This window comes from Lonchura striata, chromosome 13, assembly GCF_046129695.1.
Source record: "Lonchura striata isolate bLonStr1 chromosome 13, bLonStr1.mat, whole genome shotgun sequence".
Lineage (NCBI taxonomy): Eukaryota > Metazoa > Chordata > Aves > Passeriformes > Estrildidae > Lonchura > Lonchura striata.
The window spans coordinates 23,713,049-23,735,659 of record NC_134615.1 but is presented as its reverse complement, the minus strand read 5'-3'; the positions used below and the strand labels follow the sequence as shown (position 1 = coordinate 23,735,659).

At 50.1% G+C, this 22,611-nt stretch overlaps 1 long non-coding RNA gene across 1 annotated transcript; it reads right to left on the bottom strand.

Annotated features, from left to right (window-relative positions):
• Nucleotides 1-5,584: 5,584 nt before the first annotated feature.
• LOC110468758 (uncharacterized) lies at nt 5,585-14,216 on the bottom strand. Its single transcript, XR_002465150.2, has 4 exons — nt 13,060-14,216; nt 6,767-6,944; nt 6,023-6,208; nt 5,585-5,844 (listed from the first exon to the last, which is right to left on the bottom strand). It is a non-coding gene; the product is annotated as an uncharacterized LOC110468758 (long non-coding RNA).
• Nucleotides 14,217-22,611: the final 8,395 nt, after the last annotated feature.

Genomic DNA, 22,611 nt, shown 5'->3' with positions numbered 1-22,611 from the left:
CATCCTGACAGGGCCACAGGCCCCTGGGGAGGCTGAGTGTGGGCAAGAAGGGCTGAGAGTGCATGTCAGGTTGTCCTGCCCTGCCTGGGGCCACCCCGCAGTGCCCAGGTAATCGGATGAGTGACACGGTCTCTGGGTGCCAGCGCTGCCTTGACTATTGATGCGCAGTGATGGTGTGAGCACAGACCTGCTGCTGGCCTGTGCTGCTGACTTGGGACTCCCTGGGCTGTGTGTGTTCCCTTGCTAACGCTCCGTGCAGTTTCACTGTAAGGTAAGTGGTTTAACTAGAAATTTCCGAGGCTGAACTGGGCCCAGAAGGTGAACGCAGATGTACCATAGCAGAAATCATCAGTTGCCATGACAACCTGCTCCACCAGCAGGTCACAGTCACGGGTGATGGGAGCAGGCACAGCACCAACAGTCCTGTGAGCAGGGCTGCTGAACCCCCTGCTTCCAGAATACAACTGAATTTGGCCACAGTTTCTGCCACTGCAAGAAAATAAAATTTCCCTGCAGACTTCAGTCTTACGCAGGCAGCCACAGCCAGGGCACGAAGTATCCACAGTGCACAGAGCCTTTATGGGACAAAGCCTCATTGCCACGTGTGCTGTGCCATGCCATGTTGCATGGTGCCACAGGCAATGCTGCTCTGTACCACAGATGTGCCACACCGTGCTGAGCTGATGGCAGTGCTTACCTTGAAGGGTTCAATGCTGCTCCAGCTCCTTGTGAGTGTGTGGGGCAGCCCCACAGCTGTGACCCAGAGCTGCCTGCCCATACTCAGCTGGTGCTAGGAGGACAGGGATCAAAACTGGTCCCTCTGCTGTGTGAGCACAGTCCTGGGGGTGGGAGCTGTCTCACTTTAATTACTGCCGTAATGCTACTCTTTTCAGTGCCACCTTAATTGAAATTAAACAGCTGCCATGTTCAGGCTAGGACAAAAGTGAATCCTTTTTCATTCCCCTCCAGTTTAATGAAGACTGACATGCTGGGAGAAAACAAAGGCAATCCAGCTGCTGCCTCTTGCTGGCACATGCATCAGCAATTACCGGTGACCCTGCGGGCCAGCAGAGACACCCCAGAGCACCCCACCGTCATCAGCCCCAGGCAGCCTAGTCCTGTGTCTTGGAGAGTTCCTGCACAAAAGGTCTGTCTGGGGGTGTGCAGGGAATGGGGTGCCCACAACATGGGACATGCCAGCACAGGGGTATTAGTGCCCAGGTTCTTTATCTAGGCTTTCACTCTATCTGTTAAGAAGTGTCTGACCACCAACCATGACCCAGCATGGCCCCTCACCTCCCCCCATGCTGCCAGGGTCCTGCCATCCCTGTGGGCTCAACCAGCTTCAGCCTCACAATGTTCAAAGTCACCAACTAGCCCACGCGGTGCCTCAGCCTCAAGCCAGGGCAGTAATGTCAGCCCAGGAGTCCTCTCCAATCTTAAGGTTTTTTCTGTTTTAGGATGAAGAGTTTGCTTCATGCCATTCAGTACGTTAAAATATGCAAAATGAGGTGCTGCTACAAACCTCATTAACATCCGCCTCCAACATCATTAAGATGTTTCCAAGAAAATTAATTGAGAGACTCATTAAAAATAAATTAAGAAAAATGTGTTGCAGAGCGCCTGCTCCAAGCTCGTAAATCACGGCTCAGAGCTCCAGGCCGCTGCACAGGCAATTAACGCCAGCCAATTTGTTTTATCCTGGCTGCGAAAATTAGAAAGCAGACATGGAGATTAGATTAGGCATGTCTGTCAAGCGGAACTTGGAGTGAATATTTTAGGATACAAAATGGAAATCAGAAAACAAAGCTGGGACTTCATTCAGGAGAGCTGGTGGGCAGACTGGCTAGGGTGGAAGGAGGTTTGCATGTGCTCTGTGCCATGACTATGTGTCGATGACATCTATCTCGTCATCATGCTACTGCACTGCCAGCTCCGTCTTTCCCTGCACATCGCCCATCCTTGGTGGCTGTGCAGACACCAGTCACCCCTATTGGGGAGCATGAGCTCACACTGAGAGTGTTCTGAGGTGCTGTGTGTGACACAGCCCAAGCCAACACATTGCCCATATGTGCTGATTACACACTTGGATTAGCAAACACAGTGCAACTGGGTGAGACCACTGCTTGGGCCTCAAGCAGCTTTACGCCATTGGTGCCCCTTTGTCTCTCTCCAGTACCTTCCATCACAGGAGCTCAAACCACTTGATATTCATGAACCAAACTGCAGGGCTCCTCTGTAAAACAAGTGCTGTGATCCTTGTTTCACACAGATGAGCCAAAGAAGAGATGACTTAAGGTCTTGTTTGTACTTACATAAATGCACAAGCAGCTCATGCAGCAGCTGCTGCACTGGCATATCCCAGTAGTGTGTGGGACACACTGGTGGCTACTCACGCAGCCAAATGTCCAGCTGCAGCGGTGGCATGGCCCTTTGTGGCAGTGGGAACCTGTGTGCTACCAGTGCTCATGGTGCAAGGGGACCATGGAGCTCTAGGAAAAGCTCCAGAAGGAGCCATGGGCAGTGCACAGCTCAAGTGGTATTCTGTGAGAGGTTTAGAGCAGAGCAAGGGGTAGTCTGGTCACACATCAGATGCAAGAGGAAAGTGGGAACAGAGCAGAAGGAGGCTCTTGTATCAGCGGGCAGAAGTGCACCCCAGTCTGATGTTTGTGAGATGACACAAACCAAACTGAAGCTGGAGTTCAACACACAGAGAAATGGTTACTTCTTGGCAGAGCAAGTTGGACATTGTGGATGGGCCATCCAGTCCCTGATCCCAAAGCAGACACCGATGCTGGTCTTTTAATGAGGTCTTCACTGCCCTGCTGGTGCCCTGAGCCAGGACTCTCCATCTGCTCATGTTGTTCTGCCGCCTGCCACCTTCCACCTTCCAGGGTGCTCCAAGCCCCGTCCAGCTTGGCCTTGGACACTTCCAGGGATGCGGTAGCCACAGCTGCTCTGAGCACCCTGTAGCAGTAGTGGGCAGGGGCTGAGAGGGAGCTGAGGGGACTGGAGCGGGGCGCGAAGGGCTGGGGGGACCGGAGCGGGGCTGGGGGACCGGAGCGGGGCTCGGGGACCGGGGGGACCGGAGCGGGGCTGGGGGACCGGAGCGGGGCTCGGGGACCGGAGCGGGGCTCGGGGGCTGGGGGGACCGGAGCAGGGCTCGGGGACCGGAGCGGGGCTCGGGGGCTGGGGGGACCGGAGCGGGGCTGGGGGGACCGGAGCGGGGCTCGGGGACCGGAGCGGGGCTGGGGGGACCGGAGCGGGGCTCGGGGGCTGGGGGGACCGGAGCGGGGCTGGGGGGACCGGAGCGGGGCTGGGGGGACCGGAGCGGGGCTCGGGGACCGGGGGGACCGGAGCGGGGCTGGGGGGACCGGAGCGGAGCTCGGGGACCGGAGCGGGGCTCGGGGACCGGAGCGGGGCTCGGGGGCTGGGGGGACCGGAGCGGGGCTGGGGGGACCGGAGCGGGGCTGGGGGACCGGAGCGGGGCTCGGGGACCGGAGCGGGGCTCGGGGGCTGGGAGCGCCCCGGGACTCCGCAGGGCCGGGGGCTGCGGCGGAAGCCTCGCGCATGCGCGCTGCCAAGCTCCGCTCGGTGGCCGCTCCCGCCCGGCAGGGGTCGCTGTCGGCCCGCGCGGCGCTGCCCGTGAGGGCGGCTCCGCCCGAGCAGCCCCGAGCCCCCCTCGAGCGTCCCCCGGCGCTCCCTCCGGCCATCCCCGAGCAGCCTCTCCCGGGCGCCCCTCGAGCGTCCCCGAGCACCGCCTGGGCACCCGCGGGGCACCACCAAGCGCACCCCGGGCACGCCCCGAGCAACCCTCAGCACCTTTATTCTGCCGCCCGGTCGGGCTGGGCGGGCGGCGGGGAGCGCTGCCCCGGCCGGGGTGCCCGTGCCGGCGTTGCCGAGCCGAGGTTCCCGGAGCGGGTTGTCCCAGGGATGGCGGTGCAGGGAGTGCCGGGTCGGGGGCTGCCTGGAGCAGGGGTGCCCGGTGATGGGAGTACCCGTGCCGTGTGTGCCCGCTGCTCCCGCCGCAGCTCAGCTTCAACCGGGGGCAGGCCGAGGGCTGGCGGGTCTTGAGCTGGGAATGGGATTCATGAACGGGGAAGCGGGATCAACGTCTCCGTCGGTAGAATCTTAATAAGCCTTAAAGGTTATTTCTGAGCGGTTCCAGTGACAATTCTTGGCCCTTCGTGTTGGCAGGGAGCTGTACCCCGGCCCGATCCATCCGGTACTGCCCGGGGCATGCTGCTGTGTTTGGGATGAGGAACAGCGACAGAAATACAGGCAGTGTGGGCATAGTCCACCGGGAGCGATAGCAATCGGGACTTGCAGGGCTTTGCATTCTGCGGTGCGAATGATCTCATTATCCTTGCCAGGGTCTCAGCCAGCTACTTGAAAAATACTTATTAAAAACCACAGCAGCTCTAGGGAGAGGGAACGAAGAGAGAACAAACTGGATGTGTAAAAACAGAAGGGGGAAACAGCCACAGTAGCAATAATGGGTCGGGACTTGCTCTGTCCTGCTGTCTTTCTAGTGGAGGCTGAAAGGCCATGACACATCCCAGAGTGCACATCAGTGTTTTGCCTCTGCTTTACTCCTCTAGCTACCACATGTTCCCATGAAAGCTCATAGTGGGGAGTGTTGGTGCATGAGGAGGCCCACCCAGCCCAGTCACCTGGAAGCCAAATGCTGACATTCCCACTGGTCAAACACCGGGTTGCCTGGCTCATCCTCTTGTCCTGCCCCGGCAGCGTCAGCCAGAGCAGGCCACCCAGGGCTGGTTGTGTTTAAACACTTCCCCCCCAGGGTCAGGTGGAAGGCACAGATGGGCACAGGAGTAGCCCCGCAGGTGTGCAGTGGTCCCTGGAGCTGCCTCCCACCCACTGCTGCTGCTAGTGTGTATTCACACCATCACGGCACCATTTCCCCTGCTGCTCCTGCCAACTGCATCTCAGGTTTTTGAATCTGTGGGTTAAGGACATACACATACTCTGTAGGAGCTGTCATGTGTTCCTCTAAGGAACCAAGAAATGGAAGTCACCAGAAAGTAGAAATTCTGATAGAAAATGGAAGGAACAAATGAAGTGAAAGCAGTGCTGCTCAGGTCTGGTCATAGGACACTAGGCATTGGTGGTTCTTGCAATTACAGTCACTAAGTTGCTGGAAGAGGGATAGCACCCCTGGACACACACATCAGCAGCTCTGGGGCCTTCTTCTGAGCCAGCAGTGATGGCAGCACTGTGTGGGAGGTCAATAAAAAGCAAGGGGGCTGAGGGGAGACAAAAAACAGAGGGAGCTGGGTAAATGGAAAGAGACTCTGGTGGTGGGGAGCACAGGGAGAACCTCCAAAGGGCAGGAGGTAATGGAGATAGAGATATGAAACAGAGAGGTCATCCCTTCCCTTCCCTTCCCTTCCCTTCCCTTCCCTTCCCTTCCCTTCCCTTCCCTTCCCTTCCCTTCCCTTCCCTTCCCTTCCCTTCCCTTCCCTTCCCTTCCCTTCCCTTCCCACCTTAAGTCTCTGGCCAAAAAGAAAGGAGTATTCTATGACAAAGGATAAAACCCAAGAGAAACAAAGTTGAGACCATATTGCTGCTGCATAGAAAGCTTCATTAGCTCTGTTGACATAGCAGTCATGAGAAGAAAAAAACCCAAACCAGTAGGAGTGATGTGAAGGGACTGACTGCCAGAGGAGGATGTCTGTCTCTTGATGTCTTCAAGTTCAGCCAAACACTTGTCTGAAGCTATCTTAGTCAGAGAAGTTACTGGTTTCAGAGTAAGGGGAAATTTTCATGACCGTGGGTACTGGAGGTCAGGCAGCCCAATCCCTTCCTGCTAACCCCGGGAACCTGCAGGAAGGAAATGCAAAGGAGGATCACAAGAACATGATGCTATTTGTGCTCTTGGATAGGAGTTCAGCCAGCACTGATTCATCTGGCTACATTGGCATTCCACAGCATTACTGAGCCCCTCAGGTGAGCAAACACCCGAGGGTAAATGTGTCTGGAAGAGGCCAGGTCTGCTGACCTTATATAATGTCTTCTTTTTTCCAGATGTTTAGCAGCTGTCCCCAGTCTCCAAGGTATGACTCAGCCAGATGGTCCTAATCTTGCTGAAGATCTGGGGCATTTGCACCGTCTTTCTCACAAGATCTCACTGCAGTCCCAGCTGCTGTAGCTCTGTTCCTCCTCAGGAATTAGGCTTGGGGCTGTGCTAGAATGAAATCAGATGAAGATGGAGAGATGGATCTGTGGAAACATTTGTTTGGTGCCCAGGAGCAGCCCAAAAGGCAAACTGACTGTTAACAATTATCAGGAAAATAATAGAGAGCAGATCATAGTTCTGCCAATGAACAGATTCATAGTGAAAGCTGCCCTGTGATTTCTATATGCAGCTCTGTCTGCCTCCCTCAAGAAAAAGATTTGGAAGTGTTTCAGAGAAGACCAACAAGGATGATCAAATACAGAGTATTCTCCATGTGAGTTAAAAATGGATAGTCTTTTTGGGCTAGAAAAAATAGACTGAAGAAGACTATAGTATCAAGTTTCACAAATAGAGGTTGTCTGCAGTATGATTTCTCATTAGCCCTTCAATGTAAGAACCGACAGCACCCCATAAATTTGCAGGTAATAACAAAAAAGCAAAAGCCAGATATTTTTTTGAATCTTGTGCTGTGTCAGACTGCTTCACACAGGGTGTGGTACACCCCCAAAGCTCATATGCATTCAAAAATAAATGAAACATTTTAATGGGAGAAAAATATCCACTCACATTGATGGAATGCAAGACCCCATTTTTGCTTCCTGAGCCCATGAGCTGCAGGTGGCTGACGCTGGCAGAGTGTTCCTGGAACCACCGTGGGATCTGTGGCCTCTATAGTCCAGCATGGATGCACCAACCAGACTCCTGCAATGAATCACCAAATTGCACTGTCTTCTCCTAGAAGAAGCTATGAGTGGAGAAATAGAAAACAGGTTTTTTGTAGCTATACTGAAACTTCACAGTTGATTTTAAGCCTCTTAGACAGTATAATACTGACTGCAAGTTCCTGCTGAGGGCTATCGACTCCAGCCTGTGCCAAGCTGCAGCGAACACCCTGTGCCATGCCTGCGTGTGATGGAGTGTGTCTCTGCACCAACAGCGTGACTGACTCAGATCAGAAACCAGCGTCCTGGAATTTCCCACCAGCATCCTTTTGGACTGCCATCCAGCAGCAGAGATCTGTGCACGCACGAGGTGGCAGGCACCAGAAGATAGCATCATCTTCAAACCATGTGGAGGGATTAGTGCAGGCTGGAAGCAGCCCCCCACTGCTCTCTGTCCAGGGTGGGACACACTGCCTGGTGGGCTGTGGGGAAGGAGAGGGTTTGCACTGCAGAGGTGGCTTTCCCGGGTCGTGTGCTTGTAAGCAGGCATCGTGGCTAACAAATTGCATGTTCTTTAGTGTAAATACTAATCTGGTTCTTTTGAAGCACCTGCTGTTGTGCTGCTGTGGTGCTTAGGAATGTCTGCATGATGGAATGCAAGGCTATACCTTAAGTACTTCAAATTTATTAAGAGCAGTAGTGTTTCGTGCTGTGGGACCACATTGAGGCCACTGACTATTTACAGTCCTGTAGGTTAGAGCTGCAGGCAGCATGGATTGTGTGGGCAGGATGGGCAGAGTGGACAGGATAGGACATGCAGACAGGGCACCAGAGCAGCAGCTGACAAAGGTCAGCTCTGTGGTGCTGTTTCGTTGTTACTTCAGGCAGCGTCTCTGCTTTGTCACACACTTCCTATTCTGTGACACATTGCTCTCACCAGTGATTCAGCAGTCAGAGATCCTCCATCTTTTTATCAAGGTAATTCCCCATCACCATTATTTTTGCATACCTTCTACTGCAAGAAAGAAAAGGCCAATACTGAGCTGCAGTGAATGCTCAGCCAGCATGGTAACCATCCAAATTCCATATTAGCAGCATGGTTTAAATACTCAGCCTACATGGTGATCAAAAACACAGTGGAAGGAAGTGGAAGGGACCCCTGCTCCAGCTGGGTAACGCTCCCCTATTTCTGGAGTTTGTAAGCATAATATCAAAATTATAAAGCACAACACTTTGTATTTCTTGCTTTCATTTTGAATTAAAGATCTTCTATTGAAGACACTCACTTCAAAAACCAGCCAGGCACTTTCTAATATCAAGCAAAATGCCTGAAGAATAAATTGCTCCTATCAGAAATAAAGCATTTTAGTTCTGCCAGAAGCAGAGAGATCTGTGTTTGTAAGTCCCTCCAAAGGCAACTCCATCTTTCCTGTTTTCCTCTCATTTTCTTTTGATGCATGAAGCCTGCACATTGCTGTGCTGTGATTGGATTCAGCTTTGGAGCAGTGTAATTGTAAATATTCATTGGAATCCAAGCTAGTTTTCCCAAGTCTCTCTTAAAAGCTTTGCAGTTATACAAACAGCCATGGCTCTGCATTAGCCTCACAGCCTGGAGGCTGCCTATTCCTCCCCAGCCCCAAAGTCTGCTCTGTCAGAGGCTGCATGGAGAGAAATCAGCCTTGCCAACCATTTTAATCAATGCTCTATTATTTTCTTTATTCTCTCTTTAATGACTGTGCTGTAGAACTGGCTCTCAGATACAGGTACCCAGTGGGGCTCCTCATTGGTGTCTACACAAATAGCATGGCTCACCTTGGCTCACAGTTGCCCTGACTGCCCTGGCCATGTATTTCAGTCCCTGTCTCTCTGCTGATGTTGCAGGGTGTCTGTGAACGGCTCTGAGTCCTGGTGTATGGGACACAGTACATGGTGCATGGTACAGGGTATTATGCCTGTGACCATTCCCTCCTCTGTGAACACTCCGTGGCTGTTCTCGTACAGTGGAGCAAGGTAAAGGGCAGCAGACTCCTACAGCCCCTGAGAGCTGAGGCGAGGTCTGTCCATCAGCCAGACCCTGTCCTTGCCTGTGCCAGCCCTGCAGAGCCAAACTGACTGCTCCAGGTGGATCATGATCTCCAGGTAGTCTCTGACAGCAGCCATGTCCTGCACAGCTCATTTGCAGAGCAGCGCATGTAAGAAACTGCACACAGCTATTCTGCTGAGAAGGGAAATTGAATCCAAAAGTTCTGATAGCATATCTACACTCCTATCTCTGCCTCATCCTCCACTCATGTGTTCCCCAACATGGGAGGGACTCTGGCCAAAGCCTGTAGCACAGCAGCACATGTAATGCAGATGGTGGTATTGGAACCTTCATCACCCAGTGACCTCCTTCAGGCTCTGCTTGCTCCTTTCAGCATGTGTTACAGCCTCCCAGGGAACCTGGGACCAGGCAGGTTGGCAGTAAAAAGGGGAACACTGAATCAGACTGTGGTGGGGCTCTGGGAAAGGCAGAACTGCATTACAAATTGGGAGCAGGAATAGATTTAGGGAATGAGCAATGCTGATGTGAACATCAAGAGGCTGATTGTCTTCCAGTTGTGAGACAGGGGAACCTAGAAGTACCCTGTGTATCTGTATATCTGTCCTTAAAGCTCTCCTGTGATGCAGGATCCTTCGGCCCTGGCAGTCTGCTCACCTGCTCTGTCCTCCTTCCCTTTAGAAAACTGGACCTAACCCAAATGTTTCCTGATGGAGGCTCTGCCCGGTAGTTCTTCATGGACATGGAGAACAGATGGGTTTTTTTCCTCTTTCCTGGACTTTCTTACATACAGCTGGTGTTGTGATCTCCCTCAGTCATACAAAAGTAAAAGCCAAAACCCCAAACCCCAGTAAAGTAGCCAGATGAGAAATCACAAAAGAAATCACCCTGTCTAGTAGAATTCCCTGCCACACAGAGCAGTAGCTATGAGAGCAGATGCCCTGCGAAAGCAGATGAAGTAATGAGGCCTTTATAAAGATAACAGGCTCCAATGTCAAAACAGCTAATGGAGAGAAATTCCCTGCTCCTGTAGATCCATATCTCCTGGCAGCAGCCACCAAAGTGTCCTCTTCATCTCTTTTCCCAGCTCAAGGCCAGCTGCCTTCAGAATGTGGTGAAGGAGACATCCCTGAGGAGAATCCAGCCCGCAGCTGAAGGGAATGAATGTGGAAAATGACATGGTCACAAAGAAGAGCTGGACGTTGAAACATGCCGGGTGGCAGGAGCAGAAGGAACCTGTTCCTGGGGTCCCTGTGGGAATTCATCCCCTCTTCTCCAGATACAACATGTTGCCTTTTCCCACCTGTGATGTGACACTGTGACCCCTCAGCAGCTGCCAGGGGAGGGGGTGTACCAGTGAACACATAGCCTGGAGCCCCATCAGGGTCTCTGGTGTAAGAACACACTGGTTCTTTGGCTGCACAGCTCTGGCTCAGAGGAATCTTCATGGCATGAGCTGGAAGCACAGTCCTTCCCTTCCAACTCCATTTTGCAAAACAGCCAGAGCTCTGTTCTTCAGTGCTCCTGCTTGGATGATTTATCCAGGTCATGGTGAGGACAACTGGCTAACTGAGGTTAACAGCTTTCTCAGTTTCATTTCAAAAAGACATTAGCATGGGGGCTGTATTAAACGATGATACGCCAAGTCTTAATTCATTCACTAGGAAAGCTCATGATCAGGTGGGGGACTAAGCTGACAAGCAGGGCTGTGCTGACAGTCTTTCTGAAAAGGGCAGGACCATAATTCATGCTCCTAGTGCTAAATTACACCTGGCACTCCTTGCACAGGAATCCTGCTGCCTGCTGCAGGGACCCAGGACCACCAGCCTTGGCAGGCCCAGGGCCCCACAACAGGAAATGTATCAGCAACTGAGACTGGCTCTGAGAAATAGATTGGAGTCCTTCTTTCTAAAAGGATGTTGGCAAGAAAATATAACAAAGATCTATAAAATCAGAAGTGTCATAGGAAGGTGATTAAGGAGTGACCGTCATGGTCTTTTCCAAGAAAACAGTGGAATTTGTCAGGGGACAGGCTCAAAACAAGCCAAAGGATGGTGGCTTCTTCTCAAGCATGGTCAAACAGGGGAATTCACTGCTACAGGACTTTACAGAAGCTGGATAAGATCTGAGTTACAGAATTAGTTTGACAAGTTATAGATGAAAATTCCTCAAGGGCTGTTAAACAAAAGGCTCCCCCTTGGGTTCAGGAAGCCCCTTCAGCACAGAAGGTGCATGAGCATCTTGGTGAAGAGAAGCTCACAAGCTTCCCCTGTTCTTCCCAGGAGAAAAGAGTTCTTTCCTAGACAAGGCCATAAGCTGCTGCCAGACACAGAGCCAAGTGGAACACTGTTCTGCCACAGAATAGTGTCATATTTTTATATAACAAGGCTTGATGCTTAACTGGGAGGTTTGTAAAAGAAAGTTGAGAGCTAGGCTGTTTTTATCTGCCACTTTCACTGAAACCAACAGCAAGACTCAGCTGAATTTGGTATCAGTAAGGAAGGGAAGGGAAGGGAAGGGAAGGGAAGGGAAGGGAAGGGAAGGGAAGGGAAGGGAAGGGAAGGGAAGGGAAGGGAAGGGAAGGGAAGGGAAGGGAAGGGAAGGGAAGGGAAGGGAAGGGAAGGGAAGGGAAGGGAAGGGAAGGGAAGGGAAGGGAAGGGAAGGGAAGGGAAGGGAAGGGGAGTAGGAAGAAGCAGAGTGTCATTCCCCTCCTGCCATGCTGTCCTTGCACAAATCAACACATGATCATCCATATGTATATGTAGAATAAAACAAAGGCACATGCTGACCCTCTCCCGCATTCATCCATCTGCCACCATCCACAAACGCAGGCAAAGGCATACACATCCTGCTCCCACCTTCACTGTGGGCAGCTGGAATGCGGGTTTGCCACGCACAGCTCAGCCCACATGCTGGGCTGACTCCTCACACACAGAACAATGGATGATGTAGGAGTAAATAAAACAACATCTTGTAACTTTCCTTCAAATGCAATTAATGTAATCAATGCATTCTCTTTATATATATTGCCATGTATGTATGACTAGGTATATGAACATATTCATAGGAATATATTTATCATCACTACATCAAATGAAACAAAATGTCTCCACTTTGACTAATAAGAGGGACACCCCCAACTCTATTTTAAACGCTGTCCTCTGAGCTGCTGCTTAGACAAACCAGCGGTTCTGAGTATCCAGTATGCTGGTATCTGGTACTCCAATGTCAAAAGTACTTGGTTTATTCTACCCGAACCCCAAGCATATTTCACTAGCAAGTTGTTAAAATAGACATATTTTTAAATGGCTTATGTGGTGCTAAAGGGACAAGTGGATACCAGGTTAAACAAGTAATGCTGTAGTGTGCAGCAGCAGGAATGCCCCAGGTTTCCAGGATCAGCTCTCCTCACCCCTGTTTGCCATGTGGATCCAAAGGAGACCTTGTAGCTGGAGTCCACTGAGGAATGCTGGTGCCTGAGCAGACATCAGGCAGACAGCCTGATGTCTGCAGAGGTGGGAGCAATGTGCTTTCCCAAACCAGGCTCACACACAGGGGAGCACACTGAGCAAAGGGTCTGACTTCTACAGCTTCTGAAATACAGGGGTCGGTGGCGGGGCAGGGGCAAACAGATCCAGCATGGGGTAGACCGGCATAGGCTGCCCAGCAGGCCTCCAGCAGGAACAAGGGTGCTCCTAACCTGATGTCCAGGGACAAGCGGAGGCTTTTGTCCACAGCAGCATGGCTGAACAGGTATGAGCAATCCTAATCTCTTGGCTCACAGCATGTAAATGTCACCACTAGCCAGGACAGCTCTGCCCTGAGGCAGTATTTTTGTGGCCATCCTCTTCTTGTCTATCCAAGGTCAGCAGCAGAGCAGCACCCACAACATCTGTGCATGACAGCCATCAGACCCCCACAGCAACTGCAATCCCACAACCCATTCACAGCCGGCAGAGCTGTAGCCATCTCCCTGCTGCCTCCATCTTCCCCTCCTCACTGGGAGGTGACAGACTCTACTCTCACATCTTCATCCCTTCCTTACGCTGCCATGTAAACAAGAGCAGCGGATTATTGTTATTGCTGTGAATGGATCAAATAGAGCTCCCTTCTCAGCCTGGGCTGCAGAGCTAGAGTGGACTGGTATCTTCTCCTACCTGCTCCAAGCTCCTTTCCGTAGCTGGTAGCTGGCCCCCAGGTCCTGGCTGAGCTGCTGCTCTGGCTGCATTTCTGCTCCAGGTCTGCCTGCCTCTCCCTCTGCTTGGTCTGCAGTTGATAGATCCTCTGCTCTTGAGCATCCAGCTATTGACCCGCCCAGGGAAAGAAAGAAAAAATGGAAAAAAAAATCAATTAATACTAAACGGCTTAACAAAACCCCGAACAGCACAGACCTGATGCTGCTGGGGGTGGGGATTGGCAGGAGGAGACACCCCCCACACATTAGCTGCAAAAATCGGATGTTCTGGGGACAGGAAGCCAATATGGTAGGTGTGATTTGACATGCTTGCCCACAGCAGGCAGACATGTCCAGCTCAGGAAAACAGAAGCCCTGCTGACTGGGACACCTGCCTCTGCTCACAGAAGGGGTGTCAGGCTCCCGCAGTGAGGGAAGCAAAGAACAGCTGAGCAAGACCAAAATTATTCTAACCAGTAATCAAACACCCAGCTCCTGTTGCAGCAGCATGTTGAGCTCTTCAGGCATTTTCCCTGTGTCTGCTGTCCTCAGAGCGGAGCAGAAGGGGCTCAGGCACCCCACAGCTTGAGCATCTGCCTGAACAGAAGCAGCTCTAAGGGTTCAGCATATTCACTTCTTGGTGTCCCAGCTCTAAGGTGTTTGCACAATTCGGAAGCAGGGAAGAATCATAATTGTCAACCAAGGAGCATTAGCATGACAAGAGTCAAGTGCTGACCCCAGTGCACAGCTACTCTCCCCGCTACCTTGGCCGTTTACTCCTCAGGGATGCTGCTCATCTTCTTGTGATGGGCAAGAGAAGCTACAGTCAGCAGGCACTGTATGGCTCCTGCCCTGCTAAAGATGGGGAGGCAAGAGAAAATGTTGCCCACATAGCTTAGGAGTTGATCTGCTTGGTGGTTTAAATTCAGCATAAGAACTCTGCAATGCTGGCTGGGGATTGCCTTGCCATAACAAGGGTCCTGTGTGCACAGCATCCTTCTGCTGCTCAGATATACCTGGAAGCAGCCCTGTGTCCTGGAGAAAGGGGTCTCCAGGGCTTCTTGGAAGCACTGCCTGGCCCCTACCAACTTGGCTCAAGCTGGCAGCCCTCCTGCCCTCAGGCAGGCCCTGCTGAATGGGGGGCTCTCCCAAGAGCAATGTTTCCCAGAGGTTTCTCCCTCTGGGCATGTGTCCATCTGTCCTTCCAGCACTACCCTTGGACTCCCTGGGCCCACTTGTGCTCCACACTGCTGCCAGGAACAGATGAGTGCTGCCAGCAACACTTCCAATATCCAGCAACACTGGCAGCAACAGAGGGGCCTCACCAATGTTCGCTGACTTGCTAAACCTACAGAGGATTTTGATATTAATTAATGCTAACTGATTAGTAAAACATATTTATTGAAGACTGTCACTCAGATGTCAACATTCTATAAATACACTAATAATCAATTTGCATGTAATTAACACAAAATCATGTTATTGTTTACATTAAAGATGTATTTCAGCACACACTGGCAGTGCACAGCCCATGATGCCAGGTCCTGACTTCCACAGATGGGGGGCTGAGTGGTGTGCCAGGTCACAGAGAGAGGGCACTGGGAGGTCCTTGGCAGAAGGGTGAGCATCCACCAGCAGCAGGAGACTGGGTAGATTCCAAAACCATAGGCTCACAAAGCTTTGTCAACAGGGATAATGAGATATACATTGGAGATGAAGAGGAGCTGATGTCTCACCCTCATCATCCTCCTCCGTCCAGCTGCCAGGCAGGTGAGCAGGTTTGGGAGGCAGAGTGATTCTAGGATTTCCAGTGCAATGAAGCTCCCTGCCAGCTCTCGGGCACCAGGAGTGCCTATGACAATGGGGCATGCCACATGGCTCCATGGAGCAGCATCTGCCTGTGGGTCTGAGGTCACCAAGGGGTGCATTCTGCCCAAAGCAGCACTGCCTGCCCTAGCTTCCCTCCCTCCCGTGCCATTCAGACAAGCCCACCTTTCTTCTGTCCCAGTGCAGCCCCACGCAGCGGTGTGCTTGCAGCAGGAAAGAAGAAAGAAGGTGGCATGTTTAGGGTGAGCCTCCCCCACCCCCACCCCTTCTCCTCTCATTTAAGTGGAATCAATTGTGCCATTTCTGCTTTGCTTTTCAAAAGCAATTACTTTCATGTCATTTTTACAGACATGCACGGAGAGCGAGAGAGTGAGGGCTTGATTATGCCCCCTCCCATCCCCATCGTATGGCTTCCGCAGTGGTGGTGAAGTATTAAATTAAATGAGGTATCTATGGAGCGGCGATGGTTTCAGGTCAGAGGCGCTATGGAAAGCTGTATGCTGCACTGCTCCTGTATATGTAAATGGATATATTAAAACCACTGATGTCAACTTGCAGCACTCATCTCTTCTGCTCTCGGGTGATCAAAGCTGATTGCAGAGGCAATTACTGCAAAGGAAAAGAAAATCACGGCCTCCTGCTCATCCCTGAGCTACTGGAGTTTAATTGCTTAGTGTAGCTGAAGCTGCCTCTCCATCTCCCTGGTATGCACACATACATGTGGGAGCATCTCGTGCCTAGAGACAGACAGGAATGGGCATTTTTGGGGATGGGTGGGGAGGAGAACCCGAAGCAGGGGAAGACCACAACATGAAAAATAATGATGCCTAAAAATGAATTAGACCACTACAGCAGGCAGGGCTGTATCTTAGCAAACCGCTGGATCGATAGCACAGGGAAACAGAGCAGCATAAATATATGCCTGTGAGACAGCCTCTCCTGTTCTGTGGTCTCTGGTCCAGGATTTACACTAAGACTGCTTCAGCTTTTTATAGGATGTGGCTAATCAGACTCCCAAATTCTGGTGACACAGGTAAGAGCCCTGTTTTACAGCTGAAATCACTTGAAGGGAAGATGTTGGTGCTGTGCTGAGGAGTCCCAGCTCCTCACCCTGGTCTTACCTTTGTGCTTCACATGGGATTCTGCAGGTGCATCATGAAGGCAGAGGACACTTTTTAGGCAGGGAACGCTGTAATGCAAACACAACACTTGGCCAAGTTGCCTTCAGCCCTGTGCCACACACCTGCCCAGGCTGCCCATCTGTACCACGGAGTCACCTCAGTGCTGGTCAGTCTTTGGCTGTGGAGCCTGACCTGTTCTGAAGCAGGGCTGAGCAGGTGCTCTTTGTATGCACAGCTGTACCTGGCCTGAAGCAGGGCTGAGCAAAGTGTAAGGCAGCAGATCTGCCACTAACATGTAACAAGGGAGCACAGGGGCAATAAAGAAGGTTGGGATGGGGCAAACAAAATACCTGCCTTCCCACCTGAAGGAAGCCACAGCCAGCCCTGTGGCACTGCAGGGGCATTGGAACCACACTTGCACAAGGCCGGAGAGCCCCTGAGGATATACTGTCTGCTGTAACCTGGTTCTCTCTGATGGCTGTGGCTCTCCTCCCAGCCTTGGCCTGGATGAGCGCTCCTGTGAAGCTGTCCTCACCTGACACCTGGGGAATAGGACAGATTCAGAGAAATCCAGGTGCTGCAGTGCATAGCCAGAGCAGCCACCAACAGCAATTCCCTCAAAGGCAGAGGAACAAAAATGCCTAATGGTGAGAACACTTCTACCATCCCACAGCCGCAATTGGGAATGATGAGTCTGGCCCTCAGCAGAAAGTGTTTACAAAATTATAAGTTTTAAGTTACTTCTTTTGAATTTTTGACCCTTGAGGGTTTTGCTTTTGTGCTTTTCTTGTAAAGCACTGGAAAGTGAAGGACAGGGGTTTTTTTAATTGCAGCCAAAGCCTGAGATTCTGTTCTTCCTGCTTGATTTTACAACAAGAGCTTCAAAAAATCAACAAAAAATCAGGAAACCCAGAACTGAGCCTTGTGATCTGCTCTGGCTGCAGGAGTGCCAGAAATCCACAGCAGTGCTACCTGGCCATGGGTGGGCTCTGCCACGCGGCCTCCTCCCTGCCCTGTGAATCCAGATTTTCAACTCAAGGGTGCAATTCCTTTTTTATGAGCTGCCTGTCTCTTTTTGTTTAGCTAAGAGTGGTTGGAGCCCTTCCCCCACCTCCTTTTCCACTGCTGCTCTGGTTTTATTCAATTCAACACTTGAGGGAACTGCAGATGAAATGTCTCTGAATCTAAATTGCCAGCGATAGATCTAACAGCCTTTTCCCCTCTCCCCTCCCTGAACTCCCCTCAGACAGAAAGCTCCAACACATTGTCTCCAGCTGCAGAATGGCAGCACCAGGGTGGGAACATGGCAGGGAGGGCATGGTGTGCAGGCAGGTGAAGGGGCTGGAGAGCCCCTCGCTGCCCGTCGTGCCTGGGTGCCCAAGCACTGCCAGGCTTGGTATGGGGCTTGTGATGCTAGGTGGGCAAATAGTGTAGGAAAGGCTAGGAATGGGTAAACATTTTCTTTCCATGGGGAAAACCTTTGACCTTAGAGCACAGAAAAGTAGTCAAAAGGAAAAATGAGGCAAAGAGAAAGGCAGAATCAAAGCTGGGAGACACAGAGGAATTAGGAGCCCCAAGGAAGAGGCTCTATGGAGCAGCTCCCTACACAGAGCTGGGATTCATGGCATTATCTTCATGCTGGGGAAATTAAATTATTTTTGTCCTTTGGCTGGAGAGAAAAATAATAAAATATTGTCAGAATATTACTGAAACAATAAATATTTTTTTCTGAGTTTGGAGACAGAAGGTGAAGCACTAAGTGTAATGAGAAATGAAACACTTCACTGGAGTCCAAAGCTTTGTGATATTGAAACCTAAAGACAACAGCTTAAAAACATCAACTTTGCAATGTCAATATTATTTTATGGAAAAGATCAGTTAGTGTGTTAGTTCACAACCATAAATGGTGCCCACTTGCACTCTGATAATAAAAACCACAACTGAGCTCTGTCTTGCTCCCATAGTCCTTAAGTCCCATTCACTCCTCATACACAGGTGGTATAGGAAATTCCCTCCCAATGGAAGAAGACGTTGAGAACAAAACAAATAAATGGAATATAAAAATAAACATACCAAGAAGCATCATGCTGACTGCATTATAGATTTTCATACTTAATTAAAAGAAAAGCTGCCTTTGGGTATCTGTTAGGGGAATAGAACCCTGCTGTAGAATCTGTGGCCTGTCCAGGGTCTGGAACTGTGCAGGTTTCCACGGAAATCTGGCTTATTATTTGCAGTGAGAGATTCCTCATCACAAGAGGTTTTCTGCTGTGGATACAGCAGTTTTACACCTGTCATGAAGAATAATCAGACAGCCTGGCTTTGTTTAAAGCACTGGGAAGGGGACTGCTGGGTAAATGTGTGTTTTCACACACTGTGTGTGAAAAGGAGCGGAAAAGGGATCATATGGCAACATCTGAACACCACCAAGACAGTCCTTCTGGCAGAGCTCTGCATTGTATCAGTGGAAAAGTTGGGGTTTTCTGATGAAATAAGAAATCTGCTACTGGGCAGCTCAAATAACATAAATCTTCCCTGCCCAACATTCCTGTGTCCTGATTCACTGGGTGAAGGGTGCAAATGTGTTCCTCCCACCACTCATTTCCCCTTGCTGCAGCATCCATCTCTGGCTGGAGTATCAGTTGCAGTCTCCTTTTCAGGCTGTATGAGCTGTCTACCCCAAACCACCCACCACACCCCCGGACACCCCTGATTCTGCAGCTCAGCATGAGCCCTCATGAAAACAGCTCCTCTGAGGGGACAGGAATTCCCAGCATCTGCTCTCGCTTACTGAACACCCCTCTGAATCCTGCCTTTAAGAGCGGTCACCTGTCTGGAGCAAGGCCTGCCTCAAGAGAGTGCAGCTTGAGCTAAAACAAGTAGATCCTGTAGACTACGAGCAGATGGGTAAAGGGCTCCAGGGCAGTGCAGTGCAGCAGAGAGGAGACACTGATCCTACCTGGGCTAAAACCTGCACGGACAAACAGCAGGACTGAGCTGGGCTGTGGGAGGGAACACCAGCACGGTGCCCTCGCTGCCCTGGCACAGGCAGGTCCAGCTGCAGGAGCCCAGCACAGGCTCCCGGTGGAGTGGCAGTCGCATGGACAGACTGAGGGCTGGCAGTGGAGCCCCTCTCCCTCTGAAGAGCTGCCAGTGGCAGTACGGTTCTCGCAGAACCTCATCAGCCATTGCTGACAGGTTTCAAGGTGAGATGGAAAAGTATCACAAGCTAAAAGTAAAAGATATAGGAGGAAGACTTTAACCTCACTCTGCAATCACACTAACTTTGTCAGAATAAGTCCGAGCTGAATCCTGCTGCCTCACAACTTCCCACTCTGGAAAGTGCTCAGGCACAGACATTTTCCATTGGCTGCCCGTTGCAGGCACAAGGGAGAGACTCCAACATCATGTCAGCACAGCAGCACCACCAACAAATGCTGCAGCAGTAATGGAAGGCTGCTGTGATGCAAAAGCAGCAAGGTCACAAGATATGTCCAAGAGCCTTTGGAAAGGCAAAGGCTCTCAAGATATTGCAGAGGGAAGCTCAGAATTGCTCTCAGTTCATTAGGCTTTGCCTGAGGGGTTTTCTTCCAATATTAACTACAAACAAGCTTAAGGTTTCGTGCATGCAATGCAGAAAGGTGAAGGGGAAGGTTTACCAAAAGCCATTTGTAAGTATGCTAAAGCAATTCATATCTGTTTTTAACACTCATCAAATATACTGTGTACTAAGTCACCTTAAACAAGAACATTGGAAAAGATCTGTCAATACAAGAGCATCTTTTTCTGCATAGAAATTTTACATCAATGCTGGCTAAGAGTCTGTGCATAAATTACACATCGGAGAACACACAGTGCAATTTCCTTCCCTCCAGGCACTGACACTGTGTTCCCCTGCAGCCCGCCTGTTCCTCCGAGCTTTATGACCCTGGTGAGATGAGCTCTCGCTGTTTTTTCCCTCGTTACATTCTGATATTTCAAAGCATGGCCTGTTCTCACTCCCATCTCCCTGCTTCACATTATTAATGAATTGGAAAGCAGACATCATTAGTTTTTGGAGACCATTTCTTTTAAAATTTACAGAACCCTTCATCTGAATCCCCAGAGCCAGTCTGCTGTTCTCATCTTGGAATCTTATTAGCATCATATCTCCTGGATCCTGCCATGCAAACTGCATTGCTATGCACTTTCCAGCACTTGACCCTTTTGCGGACGGAATTAATTTTCTCTTTGAAGCCGGAGCAGCATGCTGTTGTGCTTGTTAAAGGAATAAAACTCATGGTGGAAGAGAGAAAATAAGCAGAGGTTATTCTCAGTTAAATATAGGCCACAATGAGTTTTATATAGGCAGGCTGAGAGAGATTGGCTAAAAGAAATAATAGATTGATGACGCTTTTTTACCAGAAACATTTCCCAAAATAGCAGGCAAATAAACTGATGGATAATGCTCACTGAGAATTTCTGAGTTTATAGCTTCTCCTCTTCAGCAGCATTGCCCTTCTTTGCAACAATCTGAATCTGCCACCTGTTTCTGTATCCAAAATACCCCTAGACTTCTGGTGAATTAATGGTGACTTTTGGTGGAATTAATCTGAAAATTGCAAAGAACCAGAATTTGCTCCTGGCAATGGAAAGGTGCCCAACTTCCTATGAAGTGCTTAAATCAAAACTCTGGTAAAGAGCTCTTTCTCTAAAAGAGTGTAATATCTAGCACCCCAAGAACATTAGTGTCATTGCTACTATCCACTTAAAAGGCACAACATCCCTAACACCTGAAGTAAAGTAGTGCTAGAAGATGTGAAGTGTTTGTTGCTCAGTCTGGGCTATTTCTTACTGCACAGGACTCCTGGAACTGAAAAACACCCCTCCCTCACCTGCAGTGTTTTTACAATTTTGCTTCTGCTGTCTGGTTTTAGCAGCAGTCTTTACTATGACTGCTCTAGAGGAAATTCCTTAGATGAAGACTTCATCCCTTTCCAGAAATTCACCAGGAATATGTTAAGAAAAACTGCAGAAGTTTATTTCAGTAACTTCTTGCAAAAACCACAAAGCCAGAGAGCCCAGAACATCAGAGCAAGTCTTACACCTTCACTATCAGAAATAGGACCAGGCTGGACTCAGGAACTGGAACATGGTTCCAGGAACTGGAACATGGTTTTGCATGGGGTGGTCACCAGTTTAAATAGATAGCTGACTGGATTGCTCTTTTCTTATGGCTGGGCAGTGGTTCAAATGAAAGGAGGAAAGAGGAATCCAGCTCATCCTAACCACACAAGGAAACCAGAACCCTGGAGTCCTATCATGTCATGGAGTCTAAAGGAAGAGTTAAAGCTCCTGAGCTAGGCAGGACTGGAAGCAACTAATTCATCTCTGCACACACCTGCCCTGTCCATCATAGCCAGCCCAGAGGTCAGCCCTGAAGATGGTCTTTGCCTTTGAAGGTTGGCTTTACCTCATTTAACTCACAAACAGACAAATTTTGACAGCACCATCCAGGCACTTCTTCCAACACTCCATGGAGGCCATGTCAGAGGCCATGTCAGAGGCACCCCAATCACCTCTCCCTCCCCTTCCTATCTTGCCATGAGCCATAACATTAGTCTGCCTGGGAAAGAAAAGATCCCAGGCACAGGTACCTCAGGCAGGGGTAGGACAGTGCCTCATGGTGTACAGCAAACCCAAATGTATTTTCCAGGCTACTGAGCTAGTAACACTGGGTGAGCGAGTATCACGTCCATTATCTTATCCTTTAACTTGTCCTCCAAAGAGCTGATACTCACTCTTTTCTCCTCATTTACTCTTCACCTTCTGCAAACATGGCAGTTGGTGCAGAATTCATCAGGCAAACAGTGTTACAGCAGCAGCACGAGTGCCAGAGAAAGACTGGCAAGAGCTTATGAATAGCACAGTGGATGATCTATAGCCAAAGCCATGGGCAAGTGCTAGCCATTAGTCTGGGCGCTGGTAATGCACTCCCTGAGTCCATTACTCACCAATCCATCAGGCAGCCTGCTACAGACAGAGAGATTCCAGCACTTCTAAATCTGTAAAGCGATGGCTGGCAGCCTGCACTACATGCCCTAGGTTACAAGGGCATAGAGGAAGACAATTCATTTTATGTCATAGCCAGTATTTCTTCTTCTCCTTTTCTGTGTGTACTTAAGAAATGGACCTTCTATTATCTGCAGATTGATAGCCAAGAGAATGCTCTGGTGTCTCTGATCACATTTACTACTGAGAAAGCTTTCAAAGGATGATGAACCTCGCAGTTCTCATTAGATGGACTAAGTATGGAAACATGCAAAAGTGCAGATGGAATTTCTTAATTTATGAACAGTGCTTACAGTAGAACTATTTCAGAGAAACACTACAATTACAAGACATTATTGGAACATTGGATATGAAAGAATCAAGGTTGCCAGCATAATCTGGGACCTTGTGCATAAGCATTTGCTATGGGCTCTGATGCACATCTCACACTTTCCTGTACCTATTAATTCATGCATTCACAGAAAAGGCATCAGTCAGTGCTTCCTACCACAGCTCAGTGTCTGACTCCAGCTCCAACTTGTATCTAGTGTCCACTT